The sequence below is a fragment of the Hyla sarda genome, chromosome 5, assembly GCF_029499605.1.
Source record: "Hyla sarda isolate aHylSar1 chromosome 5, aHylSar1.hap1, whole genome shotgun sequence".
Lineage (NCBI taxonomy): Eukaryota > Metazoa > Chordata > Amphibia > Anura > Hylidae > Hyla > Hyla sarda.
The window spans coordinates 159634558-159647560 of NC_079193.1; the positions used below are offsets into that span (position 1 = coordinate 159634558).

At 42.8% G+C, this 13003-nt stretch overlaps 1 protein-coding gene and 1 long non-coding RNA gene across 4 annotated transcripts in view; one reads left to right on the forward strand and one right to left on the reverse strand.

Annotated features, from left to right (window-relative positions):
- The window catches only part of LARS2 (leucyl-tRNA synthetase 2, mitochondrial), a 173316-nt gene that overhangs the window by 125777 nt on the left and 34536 nt on the right, over positions 1–13003 (reverse strand). The window lies entirely within an intron of this gene.
- The window catches only part of LOC130273557 (uncharacterized), a 54897-nt gene that overhangs the window by 39787 nt on the left and 2107 nt on the right, over positions 1–13003 (forward strand). The gene's annotated exons all lie outside the window — the stretch shown is intronic.

Consider the following 13003-nt stretch of genomic DNA (forward strand, 5'->3'; position numbering starts at 1 on the left):
CTATGGGACTAGTCATTTGACATTGTTCCTTTGGATCTCTATTAAAACTGTGCTGCAAAAAGACAACTTTTCAATCTTGAAAGGGGGTGACATGGAGCATTGGAAAAAATTCCTTTACTTTGAAAAAACAGCAACAACAAAAAAAGAAATGTTTTTTTTTTCAGGTGTTTATTCTTATTAAGTAAATAGAAATCCAGTACAAGCGCTAAACACATTGACACAAACTATTTACCGTAATCTGATTCAAGGCAAACAAAAAGCTAATTAACTCAGAATGGTTAAAACCAGAACAATTATTTAAAGTGGTAATCTCTAGTCCATTCACTGATCCGTGACGTACAGCTGTAACACCTCGAGATAATATGCAAATGCAATTAAAAAACAGACGGAACAATATTCCTCTGTGACCCTTTCAAGACCAGAGGTGGTTTACAGGTTTGTGGCCATAGGATAGGATAGGTTATCAACATCTGATAGGTGAGTGGGGGACCTAGTACCACAACAATCTGCAGTTCAGCAGAGTCTAAACAACCAGATGTACACAGTGAATGGAGCCAGAAACCACAACCTATACATGGTGTAGTGACCATGCTGGGTTTCTGCAACGCAGCTCCCATTGATGTGAATTGAGCTGCAGTAACCCAGCACAGCCAGTACATAACGTACGGAGCTCTTTGCCAAACAGTTGATCTGTGGGATGTCGGCACCCTTCTGATCATCTATTGATGGCCTGTCCTGAGGATTTTCTTTAAATAGTCACAAACTTTTCATACAATTTGTGCTCAATTACGGTAATAGACTAATAGTATATACGAGCAGTATTAAAAGTGAAATTTACTTCCATAAAAAAAATTTGCCACTTAATTTGTTGTTCACTGTTGGTTGTTAGATTCAATATGTCTCTAGTCAAAATTGACTGTTGCTCGCTTGTAAAATAGATTGTTGCGCTTCTTCCTCTGCCATCAGTCGTGGCATTGTTGTTGTCCTGACTCTGCTATCAGACAAAGAATAGCCATTTCGACCATGCTACCAGCTGCTATCAGCTGTTCGCCTACCTCTGCTATTAGCTATAGGATTGGCACTCTGCTGCCTTTGCCAACAGCCATAGGATTGTTACTCTCCTTCCTCTACTAGCAGCCATAGAAATGCTGCTCTCCTGCCTCTGCTTAGGCAAAAAAACATGATGAACCACAAAAATCTTGCATCTTGTGTTGTGTTATACATTTGTCTTGTACAGATACTCCTGCCTCTGCTACCAGCCAGAGGAATACTGCTCTGCTCAATGTAAGTTACCTGACTCTACTTACTCTCATTTTTTTTTAATACCTTTTTAACTAATTATAATTAGATTTTTAAGATATAAGAAATACAACAAAATAATGTAGGAATACATATGGTAATTATACAATTGTCATACAATTTAAGTGATAGTTTATGTTATTCAAAGTACTGATACATCATACCAGCTAATATAGATAAATGCATCTACTTCAAGTTCTGACAATAATAATAATAATGTGTAAACCAAGTTCAGAGAATAGACTAAGAACCTGGGAAGCCTAATTCAAAAGTGTTTAACATTTAAACTTCTATGGTAATAAAGCTGATCTACTTACTCTCATTTTATAGCTCTACAAATTGTCTGAGTTTTCTGAGCTGTTACACCATCAATTATGTCTGCTAGCCAGCATTTGCCTGGGTAATCCGTTATATCACTATCTGTCTATTGCTGTGTGCTTGATTGATCTTGTAAACATCTCTCTGACACATGTGGTTGCAAACTGCAGACAACATGGTGGTAGGTAGAATGTGTAGGTTAAGGATACTGGGCTAAAGTATATACGTTCGAGGCTTGTCAGCATAAAGCAAGGTTTTTACTAACAATTTGATGAATGCCCATCCCAGTAAGCATGTAAACATAGAGAGGCATTCAGATGGGGGCTGGCAGCCTATTTCAATTATAAGTCTCTGGAGAAGGGACATTTCCTCTGCTCTAGAGAGAAATGCAAAGAGCAAAAAAGCAGCAGAAAAAGGGGTAGTGGGGTGGGGGGGGGGGGGTGGTGAACAGGAAATACAAATAATGCAGCTGCAAGAAATGGTTCAATCAGCACCTAATCCTTAGACAATGATGCCCAGGGCTGTATTTCCATTTTTCGTGAAAAGCCATTTAACCTTTACATCCTGAACAACCCCTTTGACAAGTAATATTTCACAATTTTATGACAGATCTGTTACTCTGGTGTGTAAATACCCAAATTACCATGTTTTAGTAGTCTTTTGGGGTTAAGAGAAGAAAAGTGAGATTGTACAGTTGAAGGAATCAGCTGACTTGAACATTATCCCCTTAAGGACCAAGCCCTTTTTCACCTTAAGGACCAGAGCATTTTTTGCAATTCTGACCACTGTCACTTTAAACATTAATAACTCTGGAATGCTTATAGTTATCATTCTGATTCCGAGATTGTTTTTTCGTGACATATTCTACTTTAACTTAGTGGTAAAATTTTATGGTAACTTGCATCCTTTCTTGGTGAAAAATCCCCAAATTTGATGAAAAAAATGAAAATTTTGCATTTTTCTAACTTTGAAGCTCTCTGCTTGTAAGGAAAATGGATATTCAAAATAAAAATTTTTTGGGTTCACATATACAATATGTCTACTTTATGTTTGCATCATAAAATTTATGAGTTTTTACTTTTGGAAGACACCAGAGGGCTTCAAAGTTCAGCAGCAATTTTGAAATTTTTCACAAAATTTTCAAATTCGCTATTTTTCATGGACCAGTTCAGGTTTGAAGTGGATTTGAAGGGTCTTCATATTAGAAATACCCCATAAAAGACCCCATTATAAAAACTACACCCCCCAAAGTATTCAAAATGACATTCAGTAAGTGTATTAACCCTTTAGGTGTTTCACAGGAATAGCAGCAAAGTGAAGGAGAAAATTCTAAATCTTCATTTTTTACATTCGCATGTTCTTGTAGACCCAATTTTTGAATTTTTGCAAGGGGTAAAAAGGAGAAAATTTTTACTAGTATTTGAAACCCAATTTCTCTCGAGTACGCACATACCTCATATGTCTATGTTAATTGTTCAGTGGGCGCAGTAGAGGGCTCAGAAGGGAAGGAGCGACAAATGGTTTTTGGGGGGCATGTCACCTTTAGGAAGCCCCTATGGTGCCAGGACAGCAAAAAAAAAAACACATGGCATACCATTTTGGAAACTAGACCCCTCAGGGAACGTAACAAGGGGTAATGTGAACCTTAATACCCTACAGGTGTTTCACGACTTTTGCATATGTAAAAAAATTATTTTTTTTTTTACCTAAAATGCTTGGTTTCCCAAAAATTTTACATTTTTAAAAAGGGTAATAGCAGAAAATACCCCCCAAAATTTGAAACCCAATTTCTCACGATTCAGAAAACACTCCATATGGGGGTGAAAATTGCTCTGCTGGCGCACTACAGGTCTCAGAAGAGAAGGAGTCACATTTGGCTTTTTGAAAGCAAATTTTGCTCTGGGGGCATGCCGCATTTAGGAAGCCCCTATGGTGCCAGGACAGCAAAAAAAAAAAAACACATGGCATACCATTTTGGAAACTAGACCCCTCGGGGAACGTAACAAGGGGTTAAGTGAACCTTTATACCCCACAGGTGTTTTATGACTTTTGTATATGTAAAAAAAAAATATTTTTTTTACCTAAAATGCTTGTTTTCCCCAAAATTTTACATTTTTAAAAAGGGTAATAGCAGAAAATACCCCAAAAATTTGAAGCCCAATTTCTTCCGAGTACGGCGATACCCCATATGTGGCCCTAAACTGTTGCCTTGAAATACGACAGGGCTCCAAAGTGAGAGCGCCATGCGCATTTGAGGCCTAAATTAGGGACTTGCATAGGGGTGGACATAGGGGTATTCTACGCCAGTGATTCCCAAACAGGGGGCCTCCAGCTGTTGTAAAACTCCCAGCATGCCTAGACAGTCAGTGGCTATCTGGCAATACTGGGAGTAGTTGTTTTGCAACAGCTGGAGGCTCCGTTCTGGAAACAGTGGCGTACCAGACGTTTTTCATTTTTATTGGGGAGGGGGGCTGTGTAGGGGTATGTGTATATGTAGTGTTTTTTACTTTTTATTTTATTTTGTGTTAGTGTAGTGTAGTGTTTTTAGGGTACAGTCACACGGGCGAGGGTTCACAGTAGTTTCTCGCTGGCAGTTTGAGCAGCGGCAGAAAATTTGCCGCAGCTCAAACTTGCAGCCGGATACTTACTGTAATCCTCCGCCCATGTGAGTGTACCCTGTACGTTCACATTGGGGGGAGAAACATCCAGCTGTTGCAAAACTACAACTCCCAGCATGTACGGTCTATCAGTGCATGCTGGGAGTTGTAGTTTTGCAACAGCTGGAGACACACAGGTTGTGAAACACCGAGTTTGGTAACAAACTCAGTGTTTTGCAACCAGTGTGCCTTCAGCTGTTGCAAAAGCTACAACCCCCAGCATGTACGGACAGCGGAAGGGCATGCTGGGTCTTGTAGTTATGCAACAGCCAGAGGCATACTACATTGGCTGGGGATGCTGGGGATTGTAGTTATGCAACAGCTGGAGACACACTGGTTTGCTACTAACTCAGTGTGCCTTCAGCTGTTGCAAAACTACAACTCTCAGCAGTCACCGACAGCCAACGGGCATGCTGGGAGTTGTAGTTATGCAACCACCAGATGAACCACTACAACTCCCAGCATGCACTTTAGCTGATTGTGCAAGCTGGGAGTTGTAGTTATACAACAGCTGAAGGTACACTTTTCCATAGAAAGAATGTGCCTCCAGCTGTTGCAAAACTACAAGTCCCAGCATGCCCATAAGGGCATGCTGGGAGTTGTGGTGGTCTGCCTCCTACTGTTGCATAACTACAGCTCCCAGCATGCCCTTTTTGCATGCTGGGAGCTGTTGCTAAGCAACAGCAGGATGCTGTCACTCACCTCCTGCTGCTGCTCCACGATGCCGCCACACAGGTCAGTCCCTCGCCGCCGCTCCTGGGGCCCGGATCCCAACAGGGACGACGGGGATCGGGGTCCCCAGCACCCGGGGTCTTCTGCCCGCACCCGCTCACGTCCTCCGGAAGAGGGGCAGAGCGGGTTGCGGGAGTGACACCCGCAGCAGGCGCCCTGATTGGTCGGCCGGGAATCGGCGACGAATCAGGGCGATCGTGAGGTGGCACCAGTGCCACCTCACCCCTGCTGGCTCTGGCTGTTCGGGGCCGTCAGAGACGGCCCCGATCAGCCAGTAATTCGGGGTCATCGGGTCACTGGAGACCTGATTGACCCGGAATCCGCCGCAGATCACTGGACTGAATTGTTCAGCAATCTGCGGCAATCGCCGACATGGGGGGACATAATGACCCCCCTGGGCGATATGCCGGGATGCCTGCTGAACGATTTCAGCAGGCATCCGGCCCCGGCTCCCCTCCGGCTAGCGGCGGGGGCCGGAAATGCTCAGGGCGTATCCATACAAAAAAAATATATATTTTTTTTACCTAAAATGCTTGTTTTCCCAAAAATTTTACATTTTTAAAAAGGGTAATAGCAGAAAATACCCCAAAAATTTGAAGCCCAATTTCTTCCGAGTACGGCGATACCCCATATGTGGCCCTAAACTGTTGCCTTGAAATACGACAGGGCTCCAAAGTGAGAGCGCCATGCGCATTTGAGGCCTAAATTAGGGACTTGCATAGGGGTGGACATAGGGGTATTCTACGCCAGTGATTCCCAAACAGGGGGCCTCCAGCTGTTGTAAAACTCCCAGCATGCCTAGACAGTCAGTGGCTATCTGGCAATACTGGGAGTAGTTGTTTTGCAACAGCTGGAGGCTCCGTTCTGGAAACAGTGGCGTACCAGACGTTTTTCATTTTTATTGGGGAGGGGGGCTGTGTAGGGGTATGTGTATATGTAGTGTTTTTTACTTTTTATTTTATTTTGTGTTAGTGTAGTGTAGTGTTTTTAGGGTACAGTCACACGGGCGGGGGTTCACAGTAGTTTCTCGCTGGCAGTTTGAGCAGCGGCAGAAAATTTGCCGCTGCTCAAACTTGCAGCCGGATACTTACTGTAATCCTCCGCCCATGTGAGTGTACCCTGTACGTTCACATTGGGGGGAGAAACATCCAGCTGTTGCAAAACTACAACTCCCAGCATGTACGGTCTATCAGTGCATGCTGGGAGTTGTAGTTTTGCAACAGCTGGAGACACACAGGTTGTGAAACACCGAGTTTGGTAACAAACTCAGTGTTTTGCAACCAGTGTGCCTTCAGCTGTTGCAAAAGCTACAACCCCCAGCATGTACGGACAGCGGAAGGGCATGCTGGGTCTTGTAGTTATGCAACAGCCAGAGGCATACTACATTGGCTGGGGATGCTGGGGATTGTAGTTATGCAACAGCTGGAGACACACTGGTTTGCTACTAACTCAGTGTGCCTTCAGCCGTTGCAAAACTACAACTCTCAGCAGTCACCGACAGCCAACGGGCATGCTGGGAGTTGTAGTTATGCAACCACCAGATGAACCACTACAACTCCCAGCATGCACTTTAGCTGATTGTGCAAGCTGGGAGTTGTAGTTATACAACAGCTGAAGGTACACTTTTCCATAGAAAGAATGTGCCTCCAGCTGTTGCAAAACTACAAGTCCCAGCATGCCCATAAGGGCATGCTGGGAGTTGTGGTGGTCTGCCTCCTACTGTTGCATAACTACAGCTCCCAGCATGCCCTTTTTGCATGCTGGGAGCTGTTGCTAAGCAACAGCAGGATGCTGTCACTCACCTCCTGCTGCTGCTCCACGATGCCGCCACACAGGTCAGTCCCTCGCCGCCGCCGTCGCTCCTGGGGCCCCGATCCCAACAGGGACGACGGGGATCGGGGTCCCCAGCACCCGGGGTCTTCTGCCCGCACCCGCTCACGTCCTCCGGAAGAGGGGCGGAGCGGGTTGCGGGAGTGACACCCGCAGCAGGCGCCCTGATTGGTCGGCCAGGAATCGCCGACGAATCAGGGCGATCGTGAGGTGGCACCAGTGCCACCTCACCCCTGCTGGCTCTGGCTGTTCGGGGCCGTCAGAGACGGCCCCGATCAGCCAGTAATTCGGGGTCATCGGGTCACTGGAGACCTGATTGACCCGGAATCCGCCGCAGATCACTGGACTGAATTGTTCAGCGATCTGCGGCAATTGCCGACATGGGGGGACATAATGACCCCCTGGGCGATATGCCGGGATGCCTGCTGAACGATTTCAGCAGGCATCCGGCCCCGGCTCCCCTCCGGCTAGCGGCGGGGGCCGGAAATGCTCAGGGCGTATCCATACACCCTCGGTCCTTAAGGACTTGGAAACGGGGGCGTATGGATACGCCCTATGTCCTTAAGGGGTTAATGGCTTAAAGGGGTACTCCGCCCCTAGAGATCGCGGGGTTCACAGTGGCAGGACCCCTGCGATCAGACATCTATCTTATCCCCTATCCTTTGGATAAGGGATAAGATGTCTAGGGGCGGAGTACCCCTTTAATCAATCAAAGTCCACTTTACACTTTAGTCTAACCTCAGGGGGACCAGATGACTGTATAAATGTTATGATGGGCCTCCCGACTCTTTCCCAACAGATAATGTTGGGATAGAGAAGGGTTGGTCATGTTGCACTTCAACAGTCCAACTCTATTGTAGACAGGAAGGTAAGCCGCTGCTTACCTCCTCCTCTTTTCATTGAATGTTTGGCTGGGCTGAATCTTCATGTGTATGGGAAGATCAGGAGAGATTGCTGTCGGTTGAGAACTATTAAAGGTATATGGCCACCTTAAGAGGTGGGAGCCTGACCTCTGGGACTCCTGCTTCTCAGCACAAGTCAGGAGCCTCCATTGTTAACACATGGACTTGTCTGTATGAGCTGGTGTTTGATACTGCAGCCAACTTTACCTGTGGAAACAATAAAAGCAAAGCAAACTTCACTATAGAAACAGGAGTGCAAAACAGATCAGCTCAGCAACTCTTCATTAGCTGCACACATCAGAATAATAGGTCCCAGAGCACGGATGCAAGAAGCCGCTACTCCCCGATGGCAATGGAGACAAAAGAAGAAAAAAATCCAGCTCCCGGTGAAGAAAAATGTACATAAAACGTAACGTTTAATAGTGCACATTAAAATGAAAAAAACGTGCCACCAAAGTGGCAAGTGACATGTCACTCTAAAATGAGGAGTGAAATTCCGACGCGTTTCGAGCAGTCGCTCTTAGTCATGGCACTAACACCATGTCTCACGGGGGTTTATATATGCACTGGAACAATGCCAGAGCCCACCGCGAGTCAAACTGTCCGCACCCATAAAACGGGATATGACATAGCGGACCAGGAACCGGCCAGGTGAAGGCCAAACAGGTGAGAAATAATTACACCTTGCAAGAGTTCCTAGGTCAAATATGACCCAAACGGGCAAACACTGCTAGCGCTATGTACACCACATTACCAAACTATATACAGTATATATATATATATATATATATATATATATATATATATATATAAAAATGACAAAGCACAGCATGAAATATCTCGACACCGTCTCACAATGTTAAAGGCATATATATCCAATTGGCATGGCACATAAATTAGAAAGTTCATAATTACATATACGCACAGCATAACATGGTTTGCATAAATAACACATGGTGTGATCGATAGCCTTGAAAGGCTATATCGCCAGCCATATACAAATGGACAAATACAGCCAGTGCAATGGCCGCATGATAAAACCATTGCCTAAGAAACAGAATTAGGACCAAAAAGCAGACAACCATGAGATGTCTACTCATATACTGGTGATATGAATATGAATAAATGAAAGGATAGGATTTTACATTTCTTATTCAATATATAAGTAACAATGAAGTAAATAGATAGAAATATAAATTCCTTGCCAATGTGTGAAATATAGAGGTTAGTTCAAAGTTATATTGTATATAACATATCGTTATGATGACCATGTCTATACACATCACAATACCATTTCATGACATGGTCTCTTGACGTGGTGACCATATTTTTTGGCCACAACTACATCAACAAGAATGTATAATGAAAATTGCAATAAACGCTAGGTGTGAACAATGATCTACACATAACAAGGCAAAAAGCCTATAGCTGATAATATTTACACTCTCAGAGGGGGGAGGGAGGGGAAGGAAGGAGGGGCAAAACGCTTCTCTAGTAAAGAGACCGTGTAACCAATCACCTCCCCTTTTAGGGGGGGAACTTTTTCCATACCCTGAATATATATGCTATCACTCTTCCCTTCGTGTTTTTCCACCAAATGTCTGGTAAGACCAGACATCAATCGAGAGGAGAAATTGAGGTGACTGGAAAGATGGTCATATATATATACGTCTTTTTAGTTTTTCGGCCACTGCATGTCACACAATATACAACATATTCACTGTCACAATTAATAAAGTTCTTAATTGTATAACTAGTGCCTATGGCCATAGACGCAATCTGGTGGGAAGACGGCAAGAAAATACATATATTGCAGCGAGGTCTAACACATTTATGGCTTCCAATGGTGTGCAGCCACGTATTGTTAGAATTTTCTAGGGGATAAAATGGCACCCAACAACTTGGCTTTCTTGGCCATACACCTCACACCTCCTGACAGTAGACTGGCTAAATCATCATCCTGTAACAAGACAGGAATGTGCTTTATTATGGTGTTCTTTATCTGATCAAAGTTGCGACTGAAGGGAGTAGTGAGTGTGGGAGTGAAAGAAAACTCGGGATGACCTGTACCAGAAGGAGATAAATACTGTTCTCTGGATTTAGAGTCTGCAATTGAATTGGCTCTCGCAAGCATGTAACCCCTCTTTTTTAGTCGACTGGTAATACCAGCACTTGCCTGTTCATAGTATGTCTCATTCGAGGAGGCTCTTTTGGCCCTGAAGTATTCCCCTATTGTAAGATTTTTAGTGGTGTGTTTGGGATGACCGCTGCGGGCATGAAGAATGCTATTCCCCGCAGTGGTTTTGCGGAACATCCTTGTATCAATTTTATGCATCAGGTCATTTCCAATAAGTGTAACATCAAGGAAATTAATTGTACACTTTTCTCTATGAATGGTAAAACATAAATTCTAATTTTTGTCACAAAAAAATCCTCATTCTCCCACAAACCCTGGCAAATTAGGAGGAGGTTGTCTATATATCCCTGTTATCATGGTATGGGTTACAATCTGCATACAGACGACCCTCCTCCCAATATGCCATGTAAAGGTTTGCCAGGGAAGGGGAGAACTTGGACCCCTTGGGGCAACCAGTCACTTGAAGAAAGAAAAGACCATTAAATGTGAAAAAATTATGCCGCAAAAGAAAAGCAAGCACTTCTACAATATATTCCCTAAGGCATGCACTGTACTCAGTATATTTTATAAGGTGGTAACCAACTGCAACTATTAAGAAGGGACTTGGTGTCCTTGATGTGACCCAACGTCCTGGATACCAGGGGGTGTAACATATGGTCAAGCCAATTGCACAGACGTTCCAGAAGGGGGTCTATAAGGCGGAAGGGACAGGGGAACACATTCTTATGGGTTTTATGGAGGGCATGAAAAACATGGACTTTTGGATGTTCAGGGCATAAAAAGTCTGTTTGTTTATTAGTGGTGATATTTAAAGTGAAGCCCTCTTCCAAAAATCGTTCCAATTTGTTTTTCACAGATTTAGTCGCATCCGACGGAATTCTCCTATATGTGGATTCATCATTTAACATCTCCATTATTTCTCTCTCATATAGGGCTTTGTCCAAAATAACTATGGATCCCCCTTTATCAGCTTTATAGAGACAGAGCTTCGTATTGCCAGGATCCATGGCGATGAACTGGACACAGGACTCACAGAGGGAAGGTAACGTCCAACAGGTTTTAATTAGTGATAATGCAACGCGCCTGATGATGGATGCCTGATGAAGCTGCGCATGCGCATCGAAACGCATTGCATTATCACTAATTAAAACCTGTTGGACGTTACCTTCCCTCTGTGAGTCCTGTGTCCTGTTCAGCGCCACGGATCCTGGCAAAACAAAGCTCTGTCTCTATACTATTGTACACAAATCCAGGAAGGCTGCAGACAGACCTTTACCATTGTTGTGTATGTTGGTGTACAACCCTTTTCGGTAAGCGGTATTGAATCCTCTAATATCCTATACCCTTACCATCTACGTTACTCCACAGGGAGCGCCTTTGCTTTTTCTCCTTTATCAGCTTGTCTTATATAGATGTGGGGGTTTTCATTTAGATCTTTTAATGCTTTATGTTCAGATTTGTTGAAATTGCATGGTAGATTGGGTGTTGCCCTCTCAAGATTTCTCAGTTCCGTTTCCACTCTACGTTGGTATGTATCCATCGCTTCAGCTCTGGAATTAATAGGATAAAAGGTGGGATTGGATGTGGGGAAAATATCTTTGGTAGATGTAATGTCCTCCCTTGTATCCAACGACAAACTTTGTAAATCCATAAGGTTTAAACATGCTACCTGATCACCAAAGTTTATGTGAAGTGGCATATTAGTAAGTCCTATGTTGTTTAGCCCCTGAGGTTTGGGGCTAGTATCAGATGGATTATCTGACTCTTTGCCTAGGAAATGTTTTTTGACCGTGAGGGTCCAAATACATTTATTCACATCCCTTATGGTTTGGTATAAATCAAAAGTGTTGAGTGGTACAAAACTTAAACCTTTTTCTAAAACTGAGGTTTGCTCTTCTGTCACAGTGCATGCTGATAAATTCACAACAGTATCAATACTGGATAAATCCTCTAATGTAATATTCTCCCTTTGCAGATCTGTTAGTTCCTCCTGTTTCTCATTCGCATGCCATCGGTGCTTGCGCCCCGCTCTGTGTTTTCTTGTTCTACTCTTTTTGGTCTGTATTTTCTTCTTTTTTTGCCAGTTGTGCCCATTTCGTTTTTTGATGCCGTATAGTAAGATCAAGTGCCATGTTCATGTTTGGAGGGAGCATGGTGAAACTTCACTATGCTGATCATAGGTGGTCCTACAGATTCTATCCCAAGGATAGGTTATCAATGTTAGAGTCCCTGAGATCTCTATTGGTATATTTATGAAAAAAATGTCATAAGAAAAAAAAAAAAAGAATCCCTTTAATACTTTCCCTCTAAACTAATCCTTTAAAATAGTGTCTTCTAATAAGTGTATCCCAATTAGTATTTTATGAAGCATTTTTAACCCCTTAAGGATGGACCCATTTTTTGACCTTAATGACCAGGCAGTTTTTTTTATTTATTTTTTTTATATTTGACATGCCTCTTTAAATGGTAATAACTTTAGAATGCTTTTTCTGAGCGGAGCGATTCTGAGATAGTTTTTTCATGACATATTGTACTTTTTGTAAGTGGTGCATTTTTGTTGACACATTCTTTGTGAAAAACTGCAAAATGGATGGCGTTTAGAAATTTTTTTTTTCATGGTGTACACTGTGCGGTAAAAGTAAAGTTATATTTATTCTGTGGGTCAGTATGATTATGGTGATACCCATTTTATATGGCTTTCTATGTTCTTTTACTTTTCTGAGCAAAATTCTTTATCTGCCATTCATTTTCCAACAGCCGTAACTTTTTTATTTTTTGTCCGACGCCATTGAGTAAGGGCTTATTTTTTGTGGGATGAGCTGTATTTTTGCGATACGTGCTACCTTTTGATCTTTTTTATTCCACTATTTGTACCAAAATTGACGAATTTTGTGTTTGTTTGTTTGTTTTTTTACAGCGTTCAACATGCAGGATAATTTACATTACAGCTTTATAGTACACATCATTATGGATGTGGCAATACCTATTATGTATATTATTTGTGTTTTTGATTTTTTTTTGTGATCATAGTGGGCTTTTACTGGGAAAGGGGCATTTTTTTTTAATACATTTTTTTTTACACTTCATACTTTTATTGAAGAACTTTTTATTACATTTTTTACAGGTTA